Raw genomic sequence first — 18909 nt, 5'->3', positions numbered from 1 at the left:
AGTGATAGATTTTTAAAAATAGCATTTGAGTGTAGCCTAGAAATAAACTTCCTTTTCTTTTGTAACAGAAACTAGTTATTGTCCTAATATTTTAAAGGCTTCTTATTCTCTTTACATGAGTAAATGGGGGCTCAAGTATATTCTTTGTGGGTGAAAAATGTTAAAAAGCATTGTTTAGCTTTTCCACATATATTTTCCAATCTTTCATAATTAAAATGATGTGTTTTCTTTTTTTTTCAAATGCTCTGTCTTACTACATGTAACATCACCAATAATATAACAATTTTAATCATTGGAAAGATTATCAAATAGAAAATGATGATGATATTTCTGCAAATGGGAACTAATACCAAAATATCTCATTTTTGCCTCTCATCACTTTCCTCTTGGTATTTATTTATGGCCTCTTTGAAATAACGCTATCATGCTTTATGGCATGTACTATTGGCCATTCACCTAATTGCCATTCTTCCCAGGTTTTTCTTTGTTAATCTAACCATGGATTTACTCAGAAATCAGGCAGCCACCTGCTTTAAAAAAGGTGGGCTCCTCTTAAATCTACCTATGGTGTGAATCTCAATTACTAATATCATGGCAATTCTACTCTTCCCAATCCTGATTGATTTAGGGTGGATTTTATTATGCAATTTCAGAAAAGAACAGTGTAGGAAAGCCTCCAGGGTTTCTGGAAGTCTCTTGGAAAGATCCACATACACTTTGCCACTTTTGACATTCAGATGGTTGTATGAGGGTGGGGGTACTGAGAGCTACTCAGTTATTGCAACACCAAAGAGCTAAAGAGAACTTAAGTTGACAGACTGAGGATGTTCACACGGAGATATTAAAGAACTTGGTAGTTTGATGATTTCATTGAGCCACTAATTTAATGAATTCTGAAATCTCCATAAGGAATCCTGTTATATGAGGCCATGTGCCTTATTGTCTAAATAATCTTGAGTTGGATGTGGTACTAATTGATACTGAAACAATTCTAATTGATAAATTTTAAATTTAGGACTCATGCATATATACTACCTGTTTTCACTTTAGTTCAAGGATCTTTATTAGGGAAATGAAATGTTGAATCCCTGCTCTCAGAGAGACCAAACATTCTACCAAATAACCACTGGTGAGGCTGTTCCAGGGCACATTCCAAAAAGATACGTATTTTTTTAGGCATTAAGTCTGAAATCAGGTATTCCCCGTCAAACTCTGGTAACTACAGAGTTAGGCACTATGTTTTAAAATGTAAGAGGGTGAAAAATATTGAATTAATTAGACTTTAAATTGAGGTACCATTTTGGAAGAGCTAAAATTATATACATTACATATTCTTATACATTCTTTGCCTTATAAACACTTTAGACAAATCTATAATCTGTGTCAATATTATGCAAATTGTGAGATCTGTAATCTAGAAGTCTCACTAAATTTTCAGAGAATAACTAGGAAACTGGAAAACTTTTTGTTAGAAAAAATGGCCTTTTGATTAATGCTCTAGTGCATTAATTCTACCTCTGCTGAGTCATTTTAACAAGAAAGCACTTAAGTCTTTCACTAGTTGGCCAGTCAAATTAGCAGCAGGTCCTGGACAGTAAAGAATCCGTCACTCCAAATTTTTATTGTGACTAGAAAAAGAACCGAGGAGCATACACTTGCCTAACAAATCCATCTGCAACGCAGAAGACCTGGGTTTGATTCCTGGGTCAGGAATATCCTTTGGGGAAGGAAATGGCAACTCACTCTGGTATTCTTGCCTGGAAAATCCCATGGACAGAGGAGCCTGGTGGGCTACAGCCCATGGGGTCGAAAAGAATCGAACACAACTGAGCAACTAACACTTTAACTTTAACCATGTAAAATATAAACCCCTACCATAAATCTATCTAGTACCTATGTGTGTACATGAACCCATATCTGCAACAGAGTCTTCCTATTAATACTAGAGAAGATAGTGAACTAAGATTTCAGAGAGCTGCATTTAAAAAAAAAAAGTTTCTCATTGATTTAAATTTTTAGCCAGTGACAATTATTACATGAGACAGGTGTATTTTAAAAATGCTCATCCAGATATTTAAAACAAATCACAAATAAGTGAATTTTTTTAAAGTTCTTTGCATTTTAATCTTACAATGTTCTGAAGTAATATAATACTGCCTCAACCTCAGCACCAGAATCAAGTCAGCTGAAATGAATGAAGAAGTAACATTTTAAATTCACATATTTATAGTTCATAAGGTTTAATAGTATACAAACATTATATTTAGAACATCATTGGTAATATCTATACTTCCTTTTCCATGAGCAACCAACATTTTGCATTAAAATAGTTCTTGTAAAAGACTTGAAATTTGAAATGCAGTTATTAACTCACTTATCTTCTCTTAGAATCATCTGAAATCTCCTGTAATTTATCCAGGTAATTTCAATGTAGTTCACTTCAAAAACCCTTTTACAAAATGAAATCCTTTTAGATTAAACTTTCCACAATTGTTGCTTTCACAGTTTTATCATATAGCATGACTCTGATTAAAAAGAGAGCTTCAAACTTTCACCCCTGTTTTATGGGTTCAGTAAAAAGTTACCAGTAAGTCCCTTATACTCTTCTATATAAATTAGAAAAAAAGAAAAGATAGTGACAGGGTAACAAGCAGGAAGGCCAGGGGTCTCCAAATGGAGGAAATAGGCTGCAAGTGCCAGACACTTTTATCTCTCTTAAGAGGCAGAAGGAACAAACTGGTATTTTTTTTTTTCCCTCCTCTATACAAATTTAAAAGGAGGTTTCTCTTAAAATGCTGTGTTGCCATGACACCTGGTTTCACCTGAAGCTAACTATTCTCAAACCTTGAGTTAACCAATACATTTTTTTCTTATGGAAATATTTGTCTTAAGCTATGTTAATGTACCCCAGACTCTGTCTTCAAGTTCCGCCAAATGGCTCAAAACCTAGTTGACAAACCAGTCTGTTATACTTAGATATTGTTCCCCTAATCTATGTAAATGAAACTATTTGTATGGTAATCTGCCCTTCTACAAGATTCAAGTCAATCATTTTATGGCCTGGGATGAATTATCTGGTGCCATTCTGAGTTTTAAGACATTCCTTTCTTTTCATTAACAGACTGCTAGTGACTATATACCATCCAGCTGAAGACTAGCAGGGGGGCACTCTTTCTGCCCCTTCTGATGCCTACATCAGAAGCTTTCTCTATTTCCTTTATACTTTAATAAAACTTTACTACACAGAAGCTCTGAGCGATCCAGCCTCGTCTCTGGCCCCGGATTGAATTTGTCTCCTCCGGAGGCCAAAAACCCGGGCGTCTTATCATTCAGCAACAACCTTTCAATAGTGGATATATTTATACTCTTCTAAGAAAGTTGATTACTTCGGTATGCTAGTGGATCTGTTTGATTCAAAGTATAAGGTAAGAGTATATGCTATATACAACTTCCCTGCTTTTTTGCTCAATCCTTATTAATTTCATCTACTATAATTACTTAATGACAAATAATCACTGAAGACTATTGATCCTCCTATTTGAAGGACTGATGCTGAACCTGAAGCTCCAATACTTGGCCACCTGATGAGAAGATTGACTCATTAGAAAAGACGCTGATGCTGGGAAAGATTGAAGGCAGGAGGAGAAGGGGACGACAGAGAATGAGATAGCTGGATGGCATCACCAATTCAATGGACATGAGTTTGAGAAAGCTCTGGGAGTTGGTGATGGACAGGGAAGCCTGGCATGCTGCAGTCCATGGGATCGCACAGAGTCGGACACGACTGAGCAACTGAACTAAACTGAGCTGAATTGATCTTTCAAAACCCTCAGTTCTCTTTCAGGAATTTATTCATATTTTATAACTTGGGCTTCCCTGGTGGCTCAGAGGTAAAGAATCTGCCTGCCAATGCAGGAACCATGGATTTGATCCCTCCCTCAAGAAGATAACCTGGAGAAGGAAATGACAACCCACTCCAGTATTCTTGCTTGGCAAATACCATGCACAGATTGGAGCTAATGTTCAGATACCCAGGGCCCATCAATTGAGACTGCAGTGGTCTTACAGCTCTACCATATCAGCATGAGGTCTTGTCTGCAGTTGCCTTAAGTGAAGGAGAGCTAGAGAGTTGTGTGCTGGCTTTCCCAGCATTGGCTGGAAGTGACACTCATCAATGCTTTCCATAGTCCACAGGCCAGAGAGCATCACACAGTTAGGAGGGAAAGATATGTGGTGGTGCAGATGGAATGTTTGGCAAATGCAACTCTGGATTCCACTGTAGGAATCTGAAACTATTTGTGCTTTTATAATAACAGCAACTACAACAAATTCTGCTAACATCCCAGAAAGGAGTAGGAATAGACAAGCTGAGGCCATAATAGATGTAATTAGTTATTACTTATTGAACTGAAACCTTTCTGATTTATTTTTATCATTTTCTAAAGTAGGAAATAAGTTAAATTTTAGATTTGATGAACAAAGAAATGTTAATAGATCAGCTATTAAACATATGCTAATCCTCCACTTGTTCTCCCTTTCATCTATTATTTATATTAAATTCATAGAACAAAATTCAAAGAACAAAAAATTAAGAAAAAATTTTAAAAGCATACATTTATATATTTAAAAACATACATTTTCTGGATAGGTTTAGTAAATTATGAGTTTTACATCTTCAATGTAACTTATGATTATAGATCTCATTCCAACTCTCTATAGGAGAGAAAATCAAGGAAGCTCATAGAGTTGAGCACCATTACTCTTGAATTTAAACACACAACCAGCCCTATGCCTTTGGAATCCAAACCCTACGCTCATATCTTTTTTCTTTTATCTTAAATATCTCTATGTTGTATATATCTCACCCACTAGACTGAGATTCACTTAAGGTCAAGAAAGAGCTTTTTGGCATACACTTGATCTACCTTGTAATGGATTGATTACTTTTTTGATAGAAGTGATATGACCAGGAATTCACAGACTTATACACGCTAAAGGTCAAATGAGGCACTGGGATATATTCACACTTATCTATATACACTGATGGCATCAAGTCCAGTTTCAATAGTTTGAGAGATATCTGACATTTATAACTGTTTAACATTCATACCACTATTATAAATCCCTAGATTTCCACTATAAACCACTGATGATAAAAAGGAGAGAAATATAAGGATGGGAGAGACCCTGTTCTAGGCATGATGCTAGCATTATAGTATCTAATAGTCACAACCATATTGACAAATAAGTTAACTAGCTCAGAGAAGTAACTCTCCAAAGTAAGTGTTAAAGCTTGTCTAATTCTAAATGCTGGGTATATCCCACAATCCCACAATGACCCTCTGACAATGAAATATTTAGCACTTTAGCAAATAAACATCATCATGGAAGCTGCAGGTCCTACATCTCTTCCTTTCCTCTTTTCTTGACATATGATTTACTTTCATATTAGACAAGGCTTTCATCCACATATACCAGCATTAAGCTCATCAGCTGATTTACTTTGTTAAATAAGGTAACAGTGCATGTGGATTACTGTTAAAGTATTTTCCCTAGAATAGTCTTCCGCATTTTTCTTATTTGATTGGAAGCAATCCAGTATTGCTCAGGCTATGTAAACATGTTTTGGGGAATCCTTAAGTTTGTGAGAATGGTTATATATCTTACATGTGTATCAAAATATTCTAAAATGGAGTATATTCTGGCACTGTAAGAGGAAAGGGCCTACTATGTTGTTCAGTGAATTTTCCAGCCCTCTCTCTATTCCAAAAAAGACTTTCTTGTAGAAATTTCTTTATTGTTTTTTCACTGGAGGTCAGAGACATTACCTGACAGCAAAGAGACTTCAAATAACTTTTTTTTAATTTATTCATTCAGTTCATATATATTTATTGAATTTTTCAGAGCCAGATATTGTAGGTATTATGTACAATGGAAAGCATATTTACTGTTTTCTTTCAATTTACAGTCAGAAAAGATGGCGCAGATAGAGACAGGAGATGGGAAGTAGAAAGAGTACTTATCTCCTCTCGATTGATTCAACATAACAAAATGAACAATTTCAACGTTCTAATAGAATTTTCAATTCAAGGACAGTAGGACAAAGAACACATTGAAAGTCTTTTATTGTAACAGTCTTGGCTCTTCTTCAGCTCCCTAAGTCTTGGATCATACTCTGGATCACAGGAAGAAGCCAAATACTCTTTCTATTCACTACCCACATTATTGGTGTCAAGTTTGTGTGGCAGTCTTTTACATTTTTATTTCCATCTAAGTAGCATGTTTGTTCAGTCAATAAAACTTGTTATTAATTTGGGGAGGGGGCTAGGGGTGGAAACAAGACAAAAATATTTAAGTAGATTTTTATGCTGAATGGGAAGTAGCTTTTCTGTATAAACTTGATCTACATTGTAGGGGTTACTTATTTGACACCGGTAATCTTACCAGGAATTTACTACCTTACATAATCCAAAAGTGTAAGGAAGCACCAGGATGTGTATATATATATATATATATATATATATACATATACATATATATATATATATATACATTGATATCATCAGGTCCAGGTTCAATATTTTTTAGCCGGGGTAAAGAAGTAGCCAGAAGGCAGTTTAAAATACAGAAGACATTTTCAAAAAACAAAAAAAACAAAAAACAATTACAGAAGACGTTTCTGATTATTGTCTCTGGGTATAACTTGAATGGACTTCCCTGGGCTAGTCAATTATTCCTGTATGCATTTGAGCTTAAGTTGAATTCTAACCCATTAAGGATGTTGTCAAGGGGTTCAAGCTTTACACATATAAATGGACTATTCTAATGAGTCCATCCTAAGATTTACACAATCAGAAAATCCCAAAGTCATAGAAAATTACAGATTTAGAAAATACTTCTTCACTAGTATGCTGCTGCTGCTGCTGCTAAGTCACTTCAGTTGTGTCCAACTCTGTGCAGCCCCATAGACGGCAGCCCACCAGGCTCCCCCATCCCTGGGATTCTCCAGGCAAGAACACTGGAGTGGGTTGCCATTTCCTTCTCCAATGCATGAAAGTGAAAAGTGAAAGTGAAGTTGTTCAGTCATGTCCGACTCATCTCGAGCCCATGGACTGCAGCCTATCGGGCTCCTCCGTCCATGGGATTTTCCAGGCAAGAGTACTGGAGTGGGTTGCCATTGCCTTCGCCGTCTTCATTAGTATAGAAAAAACAAATCTTATTTTAAACTTGAAAAGAAAAAAAGCACTGTCCATCTGTAAGAACACATATACTTGGTTAAGTTAAAAATCTCTAAACATCACATTGAATGTATTTATAATTAAAATATACCCTCATACTTTTGTGTTGATATTTATAATTTGGATGTAACTAAAGCCTACTTTTGATTGGAAAACTTAATAAAACAACCACATTAAGAACTGTCATGGTTTTTTTATATTTCTGAATCAAAGGTGAAATCTGTGTCTTTTCCTCTGCAACTGAGTAGTCTTCGTGCATGCCTAGATGAAAAGAACATGGTTAAAATGATGACTTATGACTTTCCAAGGATAATTTAGGAAAGACCATGCACATTCTGCTGTTTCTCTTGGGACACTGGCCTGGGGGCATTAAGCTGTCATGTAGGAAGTCTCACTACCCTGAGCAGCCCTATGAAGATAGAAAACAGGTAAAGAGAGACAGCCTTGCTCACAGAACCCAGCACCAGATGCTTGTAAAAAGACTTCCCTATGTCCCAGTCCTACCCTGAGACTGGCCTGGCTGAGTCCTTTCAACCTCCACATTTGTGAGCATATCAATGGTTGCTACTCCACTGTTTTGGAGTAGTTTGTTATATATAGACATCTCACTATCATGCCTTTATACAATGATTATCTTGAAAAGGGGAAAATTCTGTCAATTGTCACTGGTTTTTTTATTTTCTCAGCTCTAAAGGGGTACATTTTTGGGACTACATGAACTGTAGTTCATGTGTAACTTAAATAATAGACCTTTCCCTTTATTGTTAGTTTGTAATATATGATATATTAAGTGCAAAAAATAATATATGTGTATATGTATCTATCTAAATGTCCAAATATTAATCAAATTCTTGTGTTAAACTGTTTCCTTAAGAAAGTAAACTCTGGAGTGCTGAGAAAAATAAATAACTTAGCTGAATCAGACGCCAGCAATACATAACCATCTCTAGGAGCAGTGAATGACAACGCCAACAAAAAAGTATAGGAAACAAGTGCCAGGATTGTTTGTGGATATGTAAGGTGTGTTAAGAGAGTCCCTTCCCATCTGACACTATCCAAATGACACATCCCTTTCAACAAGTCATAGCACTAACAAGAGTTTAAAGAATTAAAATATCATTAACCTTTTCAAGCTGTAGCCTATTAACATACAGATGAAACCTAATTGTTATTTACTCCTTTCACATAAGGCAAACATGCTATTTTAATATACTGATCTATTATTAATTGATCAAAATTTGATAAAAATTAACATTTTAGTTTTATAGTTTGCACGTTAAAATGACATCATTCCTGATAAAAACATTAAAATATTTTATGTGAAAGTAACACTAACACAAGGATTACTTCTATCGCACTATTTTGTACATTCTAGGTTCACAGTAAAGTAGAAAAGAGGTAACACACATATGCTTCCTTATGTGATACTCGGTATCTTCCAAATATATTTGAAACAAAAAAGGGCATGAACTTTTAACAATACATATACTTTGCATATGTAGAAGGAATTTATATTTATTTTTTAAATAAATTCATCCTATAAAATGATATAAATATGAGAACTCCTCAAATAATATTCTCATTTCTTTAAAAATTTCTTACCAAAAGTTAGTAGCTATAAACTTTAGTTTTCCTGTGCAAATCCATTTTAATGTATACCCTGTGCATGTTGTTGTATTCCATTTGATGTTATTATAATCCTGTTATTGAATATATTCCCCATAAAAATATTTAAATGATTAATGAGATTAGTTTTCATCAATATTTTCTCTGAGGCTTCACTGACATTTCTGCTTTACATGACAGTCACTGAACACAGTTTTAGTAAAAATTCCTAATTTGAAAGACACATTAGTTTGTAAACCAAAATTTATCTTCAAATGAATTAATAGGTATTGTCCTAAAACTTTTCTTTTATTCTTACAGGAATTAATGGAATCTGTTTTATTAGAGGAACAGGAGATTATTTATAACAGTAAAATCACAAGATGATAAATATGAATAATGTCAAAGTTTAAAGACCACAACCAATGTTAATTACCCATCCCCAAGTGATTACTAGAATTAAAAAAGGAAATAAAAACTGAGTTTCATTATATGACATTCTTACAGTATAAGTTGTACAGAACAACAGTATAAGAGTGCCTCCAAGTGGTATTTGTCAAAATTCCATATGAAAAATTAAAATACAAGATGTGAAATATAAGCTCTAATAATAACAGACCCTAAAAAAAAATCCCTCTTTACTTTCTGTGTACTTATGCTCTAATCTTCATAAAGAAGATTCTATTTATTATAAATCCATGTAATTAAATACTCTCAATCCCATTAAACTTCAGAAATACAGACTACTTTCAATACATTAATTATACTGTCTTGATACAGTGTTTTGATGGCTGATGTAATTATTTCATTTCCATTAAATTTGTACAGTAGAATCTGGGTTGTTTTAGTTATACTATGCCTCTCTTTTCAGTACACTTATAAATATCAACCATATTAACTAAACCTTAAAGGAGAAGAAGAGGGACAAAAGACTTGTCTCCACCCACAGAATCCTAGATTTGCAGTATTATTTAATTCTTCCTCTCTACTTTACAATTAAATGTAGGAGTTTAAGCAATTTATCCAAGGTCATCCAGGTTAGTGACTTAACTAATGGAATCCATCTCCCCAGACTTATAACTCAGGACTCTTTCAAATGTATTTACTATGACATCATAAATAGAGCTTTCCGACATACCCTAAACAAACGCATAATTAGCACATGATCTTTATAAAACTGAACCAGCTCTAGAATACCAAATAAATTTCAGAAGTTACCTAAAGCAAAAAGCACTCTATAACTGACAAATAACCAATGGGTTCTAAACACATTTTCAAAAAAAACAATGAATGTGTAATGTCATGGAATTATCCCAGTTATATGCCACAGAAATGTTTAAATCAGCAGAGCAAAAAGGATTCTAGAAATGTAATAAATAGGGCAACTGAATTTATAACATAACTTAGAGATTAAAATTTGTTTGCTCTGGGGATTTTTCTGGGCATGGTTAAAACACTATGCTCCCACTGCAGGGGACATGGGTTCAATCCCTGGTCAGGGAACAAAGGTCCCACAACGCTGCACACTGCAGCCAAAACAAACAAACAAAAAATTATTTGCTTTGAAAAGGTAGTCTGTATAGTGAAAGTTACTTCCAAACTGATTTTATTTGTAAATGCTACTATTTCCATCATTCTGCCACTCTTAATGACAGTTTTCTGAATATCATATTTTACTATTTATTTACCCTTCTTCTGGAAAATATAAATGATTCCAGTAAAGCATCTTTCTCTCTTTTCCCAAATGTGCCATACCAATGCTATTCTTTCCTAATTCTTATCCTTTTCTACCACTTAATTGGACTTTATGGTTCTTATTCTTTCTGTCCTGCCACTTCATCTAAAACTGTCTTGGAGTGAGTTAGTCAACCTTGACAAAAAGATTTAAAGTTCAATCTCGGAGGAGCTACAATGTAGATATATCAAGAGTATTAAATATAGAAAAGTGTAAGTAGATTTTGTAAATAGATATGTGGATATTTCTATATATAATATGAACTTGTTAAACTTTTACTGTAAAGCTGTAACATTTATGGAATTATTTTGCTGTGAAATTAGAATAAATTGTTCTAATTTACTGTTTACTCTGACCTCTCTTAAGACCCTCCCTGGTGGCTCAGGGGTAAAGAATCCGCCTGCCAATGCAGGAGACCCGGGTTTGATCCCTGGGTCAGGAAGATTCCCTGGAAAAGGAAATGGCAACCCACTCCAGTATTCGTGCCTGGAGAATTCCTGGACAGAGGAGCCTGGCAGTTTACAACTCAAGGGATAGCAAAGAGTCAGACAGGTTGAGCGACTAACACTTTCACTTTCACTGACCTATCTTAAAACTGCCATTTAAAGATTGAGCCCATACTCTATTATCTATAGTTTCCATTAATTTCTTCAGGTATATCACATTTTGAAAATTATATGTGTACTAACATGCTTACCAAGATTTTACCCATTCAAGGTAGTTTCAAATTTTGACGTTTTTTTCTTTTTTTTTTTCTTTTAGTGGGGCTTTCCCTATCTGCCCATCTGAACTCATCTCAGAATTTCACTGGTACTCTATTTATTCCATTTCTGAGGCCATTAATGAAGTTTCAAATAAGACCAAGCTGACATTCATCTCTATGGCACCCAGAGGCATGACTATTTACATTCATGATTAATTCAAGTTCATTGGCCAGATTTTAAACATTATGACAATGCTCAATGCAAAGCCTATTTAAATTAGCTTCTGTGAATTAAATTCTGTGACTGAAATTTAATGAGACATATCAAAGCTTGGTTTAATTAATACAAAAGTTCTTCTATATTTCTAAAGCTGTTAATCCTGCTTGTTCCTCCTATCGTTGACTATTCATATGTTTGTTTTTCCCACAGTGAGTCCTTCAGATATTTTGCTTGTTATTTGCTCTTATTTTTTTAGTGATGAAAGATATATGTCAACTTTCATTAATACTTCAATACCTTTTAGTTTGGTAAAGATTATTTAACTTTTCATATTTTGTGCCAAATAAATCCAGATGGTATGCATGTATCAGAACTAAACACATATAATTATAAAATCCAACTTAATATTTTGCCACCATTTTGATGACTTACTCCTAGAATTATAAAAAAGGGATAAACTGAAAATGAGTAAACCACAAATTTTCTGGATTTTATGCTAATTAAATATAGCAATAGATAGAATCACTTTTAAAAGACAAAAAATAAGACATTCATGTTAAATTGAACTATAAATATTTATTAAGTCTAATAATAATAATTTATTTATATTTATTTACTATTTATCTTTCAACCAGCTGACAATAATTTATACTACATGTAGGAAGAGATATAAAATTACTTGTTTTCACTCTGAAGGTAGATGGTTAGAAAAAATAATATTGAAATAAAGATAATAATATGTATTTGAAAATAATGGTTATTAGAAACTACTAAACTATCACTATTTAGTGATTGTTTTACACATGTCTTAAAATCTGTGTGTATATATTATCTCTTTTAAAATATTTAAAAGTATTTGAAGACCAAAATGCATGTTATTGAAAGCAATACAGCATTTTTCACTAAATATTTTGTTTTTAAAAAAGGGCAAAATTGACTTCATTTGCTAAACCTCACTTCAGCAAACCAAGACTTAACTTCTCACCAAACTGCAGCTTCAGTCTCTTCCAAGAAGGTAACATTTAGCCAGTCAACCTTGAACTACCTGACCAGCACAGACTCAAGTCTTCCACCAAAACAAAGTAAATTCCTGATATAACATTTTCTTTTGCTCTGGTTTCCTTGTTCCAGCCCCTCTCTGTCCCTAAAATAATTTCTTTTTCTGCAGAACTTGGGAGCCCCTTTCTATTTGCTAGATAGAATGCTGCCCAATCTGTGAATCTTTGAATAAAGACAATTAGATCTTCAAATTTACTCACCTGAATTTTGTTTTTTAACATTTTTCAAAGTGACTGATGTTAGTGAGCTGCATTCCCTATGACAGGGTGGTCTTTGTGTTAATCTGTTTCAAAATTATCAGATTATGTTTGTCAATTACTGAAAAAGAATCTCTAAAATGGGGGAGGTTATAAAATCCCCAGATCAGCTGTGCACTCAATAGTGTTTGAGAATCATTCTTCTTTATAGAAGAATAACATTTATTGCAACATAAGCAATAAATGAATGAATAATTGAATGGATGAAAGGATGAATCAAGAATATTTAGGTGCTGTTCAAAACACATGAAAAAAAGAGCAACAGTATTTATACTAAGCTAAGAGTGGATAACTTCATAGAACTCAAGTTGATTATCAGCATTAATAAAATTTGATGACAAGAGAGTTACTCAATTTATCTGATTATGCTGTCTGTGTTGACTGAATGTGACATATACTGTTGCTGTTTAATGACATAATCAAAATGTCAAATTATAAATGATATGCCTTAAATTAAAGACAGTGAAAGCTAGAAATAATCAAAACGTATTTTATATTCATGCCAAAGAGATATCAACATTGGTAAAATTGATGTCAGTTATTGATTCGGAAAACTAAGTAAAACACACTCACAAAAGATATATATTAATTCTTAGGCAAATTGTCTTTAGATTCCAAAATTAATACTCTAAACTAGAAGTTAACTAATTTCTTCCATTTCCCAATTAGTTAAAAGTAAAGAGTAAATTTGTAAATATTTTGAAAATCGCATTATTCCAGTCAACAATGTGTATTTGAAGACATATTTACGTTTAAATTCTCATCATAGGATAGTTTGTGGAGTACCCAAGCCGCATTATTTTCATTTGTGTTCTCTAAAATGAATAAGAAAAAGGGGGTGATAATAACACAGGCTCTAAAACAGAGAGGCTTTGTGAATAATTGTTATTATTTTAAATCTTTGTAACTTAAAGCAATCACAATGATAGGAATTTATTTATTTATTTATTTTTGAGCTTGTTTTTTGTTTTGTTTATTTTGTTGCTATTTTTCTTTAGAAGGGAACAAAGCAGTACTTTTTGTTTTTGGAAACAATGTCAATGTTCATTTATCAGCGATGTCAACTATATCAGTCCATTGCCCTCACTCTATTCTCTTATATTCCCCCCCCTCTTTTCTGCTTTATTTTTATTAATTGAATTTATTACCTCCTGATATGTATTTATTTGTCACTGTTTCTTTTTTTTTTTTCCAGTGGGTTTTGTCATACATTGATATGAATCAGCCATAGATTTACACGTATTCCCCATCCCGATGCCCCCTCCCACCTCCTTCTCCACCCAATTCCTCTGGGTCTTCCTAGTGCACCAGGCCCGAGCACTTGTCTCATGCATCCCACCTGGGCTGGTGATCTGTTTCACCATAGACAGTATACATGCTGTTCTTTTGAAATATCCCACCCTCACATTCTCCCACAGAGTTCAAAAGTCTGTTCTGTATTTCTGTGTCTCTTTTTCTGTTTTGCATATACGGTTATCGTTACCATCTTTCTAAATTCCATATATATGTGTTAGTATGCTGTAATGTTCTTTATCTTTCTGGCTTACTTCACTCTTTATAATGGGCTCCAGTTTCATCCATCTCATTAGGACTGGTTCAAATGAATTCTTTTTAATGGCTGAGTAATATTCCATGGTGTATATGTACCACAGCTTCCTTATCCATTCATCTGCTGATGGGCATCTAGGTTGCTTCCATGTCCTGGCTATTATAAACAGTGCTGCAATGAACATTGGGGTGCACGTGTCTCTTTCAGATCTGGTTTCCTCAGTGTGTATGCCCAGAGGTGGGATTGCTGGGTCATATGGCAGTTCTATTTCCAGTTTTTTAAGAAATCTCCACACTGTTTTCCATAGAGGCTGTACTAGTTTGCATTCCCACCAACAGTGTAAGAGGGTTCCCTTTTCTCCACACCCTCTCCAGCATTTATTGCTTGTAGACTTTTGGATAGCAGCCATCCTTACTGGCGTGTAATGGTACCTCATTGTGGTTTTGATTTCCATTTCTCTGATAATGAGTGATGTTGAGCATCTTTTCATGTGTTTGTTAGCCATCTGTATGTCTTCTTTGGAGAAATGTCTGTTTAGTTCTTTGGCCCATTTTTTGATTGGGTCATTTATTTTTCTGGAATTGAGCTGCAGGAGTTGCTTGTATATTTTTGAGATTAATCCTTTGTCTGTTTCTTCATTTGCTATTATTTTCTCCCATTCTGAGGGCTGTCTTTTCACCTTACTTATAGTTTCCTTTGTAGTGCAAAAGCTTTTAAGTTTCATTAGGTCCCATTTGTTTAGTTTTGCTTTTATTTCCAATATTCTGGGAGGTGGGTCATAGAGGATCTTGCTGTCATTTATGTCGGAGAGTGTTTTGCCTATGTTCTCCTCTAGGACTTTTATAGTTTCTGGTCTTACATTTAGATCTTTAATCCATTTTGAGTTTATTTTTGTGTATGGTGTTAGAGAGTGTTCTAGTTTCATTCTTTTACAAGTGGTTGACCAGTTTTCCCAGCACCACTTGTTAAAGAGGTTGTCTTTTTTCCATTGTATATCCTTGCCTCCTTTGTCAAAGATAAGGTGTCCATAGGTTCGTGGATTTATCTCTGGGCTTTCTATTCTGTTCCATTGATCTATATTTCTGTCTTTGTGCCAGTACCATACTGTCTTGATGACTGTGGCTTTGTAGTAGAGTCTGAAGTCAGGCACGTTGATTCCTCCAGTTCCATTCTTCTTTCTCAAGATTACTTTGGCTATTCGAGGTTTTTTGTATTTCCATACAAATTGTGAAATTCTTTGGTCTAGTTCTGTGAAAAATACCGTTGGTAGCTTGATAGGGATTGCATTGAATCTATAGACTGCTTTGGGTAGAATAGCCATTTTGACAATATTGATTCTTCCAATCCATGAACACGGTATGTTTCTCCATCTGTTTGTGTCCTCTTTGATTTCTTTCATCAGTGTTTTATAGTTTTCTATGTATAGGTCTTTTGTTTCTTTAGGTAGATATACTCCTAAGTATTTTATTCTTTTTGTTGCAATGGTGAATGGTGTCGTTTCCTTAATTTCTCTTTCTGTTTTTTCATTGTTAGTATATAGGAATGCAAGGGATTTCTGTGTGTTAATTTTATATCCTGCAACTTTACTATATTTATTGATTAGCTCTAGTAATCTTCTGGAAGAGTCTTTAGGGTTTTCTATGTAGAGGATCATGTCATCTGCAAACAGCGAGAGTTTCACTTCTTCTTTTCCTATCTGGATTCCTTTTACTTCTTTTTCTGCTCTGATTGCTGTGGCCAAAACTTCCAACACTATGTTGAATAGTAGTGGTGAGAGTGGGCACCCTTGTCTTGTTCCTGATTTCAGGGGAAATGCTTTCAATTTTTCACCATTGAGGGTGATGCTTGCTGTGGGTTTGTCATATATAGCTTTTATTATGTTGAGGTATGTTCCTTCTATTCCTGCTTTTTGGAGAGTTTTAATCATAAATGAGTGTTGAATTTTGTCAAAGGCTTTCTCTGCATCTATTGAGATAATCATATGGTTTTTATCTTTCAATTTGTTGATGTGGTGTATTACATTGATTGATTTGCAGATATTAAAGAATCCTTGCATTCCTGGGATAAAGCCCACATGGTCATGGTATATGATTTTTTTAATATGTTGTTGGATTCTGTTTGCTAGAATTTTGTTAAGGATTTTTGCATCTATGTTCATCAGTGATATTGGCCTGTAGTTTTCTTTTTTTGTGGCATCTTTGTCTGGTTTTGGAATTAGGGTGATGGTGGCCTCATAGAATGAGTTTGGAAGCTTACTTTCATCTGCAATTTTCTGGAAGAGTTTGAGTAAGATAGGTGTTAGCTCTTCTCTAAATTTTTGGTAGAATTCAGCTGTGAAGCCATCTGGTCCTGGGCTTTTGTTTGCTGGAAGATTTTTGATTACAGTTTCGATTTCCTTGCTTGTGATGGGTCTGTTAAGATCTTCTATTTCTTCCTGGTTCAGTTTTGGAAGGTTATACTTTTCTAAGAATTTGTCCATTTCACAATGATAGGAATTTAAAAGTACTACAGTTAAGAGCCTGGTAGCAGAGAGCAACTGGGATTCTTTCCTAATGTCCCTAAACACATTACTGTCCTGTGTGGGCCAGATTCAGTTAAGTTCACAGCTTCTTATTTGATTCAGTAAAAATTTGGGATTCATGATTTTGTCCCAGCAGAAATGTTATACTGAGAAAGAAGCACATGTCAGGGAAATCTCTATACAACCTATGAATTGCAACCTCTGGAATGAATACCTGAATAGAAGAAAAGTGGTTTTGATTAGAGAGTCATGGGGAAAAAGGTTGCTTTGCACTGAGGCAGATAGTTTAATTAATGTTTTAATTAGTAAATAGTAAATGACCAAAAATTTTTAAATGGACTGTTTCCACATTTCTAAAATGCGAAAATTAAATTACACAGCTTTGCTATCAATCTTAAATATTATTGCTAATATATAAATTGAATAAAAATAACTGGTGTTAGTACATTTTCAATTACCTCTGCTCATGATGCCTCAAACATGGTTCATGAAAGTCAAATTAATAACATTTTACAGAAATTATTGTTTCAGTAATGTACTTAATAACTACAATATATAATTGCATTTTCAATTATTGAAAATATACCAAGAACTGCCTTAACCATATTTTCAAGGGTTGTACCATCTTATCCAATTTTATACTGTGTGTGTGCTCAGCCGTATCTGATTCTGCTATGCCTTGGACTGTGGTACTCCACGGAATTTTCCAGGCAAGAATACTGGAGTGGGTCGTCACTTCCTACTCTAGGAGATCTTCCTGAAACAAGGATAAAACCTGCAGCTCTTGCATTGGCAGGCAGATTCTTTACCAACTGTGCCACCTGGGAAGTCCAAGTTTATTCTAATACTTGAAAAAACTATAAGACAATATAAAAATATATATACATAAAAATTCTATAGGAATTTAACAGGTGTAACCTGGAAAAATTTCATAAGGAAATGAGACTTTTTAAAATTAGTTCTAAGGTTGTTTGTGAAAGTGAGGGCCACATAAAATTTTTTTAAGTTTAATTTCCTGATTTTGCACTTACATTCAGAGGATTACTTCACAAATTTACAATCTGAAGACCTATTTGACTTTGAGACTCTTAAATTAGGCATTACAGAGTATAAAAATATTATACACATTTAATAAAGAAGAAATAATTATTCAAGTTCAGACCCCAAAATGCGGAAAAAGTAAACTACCACATTTTAAGTGCAAGAACAAAAATGGGAATATAACAGAAGTGAAACTCATAATTCTAATACACAAGTAGAAATACTTAAGATCAAATTCCAATTACTGAAAAAATCAAGCATTCTAAAGATATAAAAAGAAAAGGATGAATAAAACATAAGATATAAATTTTAAATAGTAATAAAAAATTTCTAAAAGCAAATCTAAATGGCATACTTTTCAGTATGAAGAGAGGTAAACATGTACTAACAGTAAGAAAATATCTCTGGCAATAAAATATTAAGGGAAGGCTCCATTGTTGTTAATGAAATGCTCTATTCACAGATTAATTATCTAATAAAGATAAATAAAGCTGTTTGTGATAGAAAAATTATTTTTTTTTAATTTTAAGAGAATAACTTTGTGTCTATGCAGAAAGAACCATATTTGACTGGGTAGCATATCTCCAAGTTATGGCAAAACAATTTAGCTGCAAAAAAATACCATTTTGACATCACTAAATTTAGCAGAATATATTCTATTTAGCCTTCATTTTCATTTTAAAGCTGTTATAAATTCTGTTCTGTTTAGTTTTAAACAATTAAATTAAGATAATGAACTCTTCACTGGAAAATGTAATATTTACTTGTTACCTTCCTTTCAAACCATAAAGTTAAAATTCTTTTAATGAGAAGATCTCAAAACATCAAGGTCGGAGAAGAAATCCCTTTAGGATACATAGCATAACCACTATTTTATAGTACATGAAGTAAAAAAGAATAAACAATGATGCTTTAAATTATCTGATTTTATAATGGAATCAAAAAGCAAGAGATTTTTGATGGTATTAATTATTAATTTAG

This window comes from Dama dama, chromosome 33, assembly GCF_033118175.1.
Source record: "Dama dama isolate Ldn47 chromosome 33, ASM3311817v1, whole genome shotgun sequence".
Taxonomy (NCBI): domain Eukaryota; kingdom Metazoa; phylum Chordata; class Mammalia; order Artiodactyla; family Cervidae; genus Dama; species Dama dama.
This window is presented reverse-complemented; position numbering follows the sequence as displayed.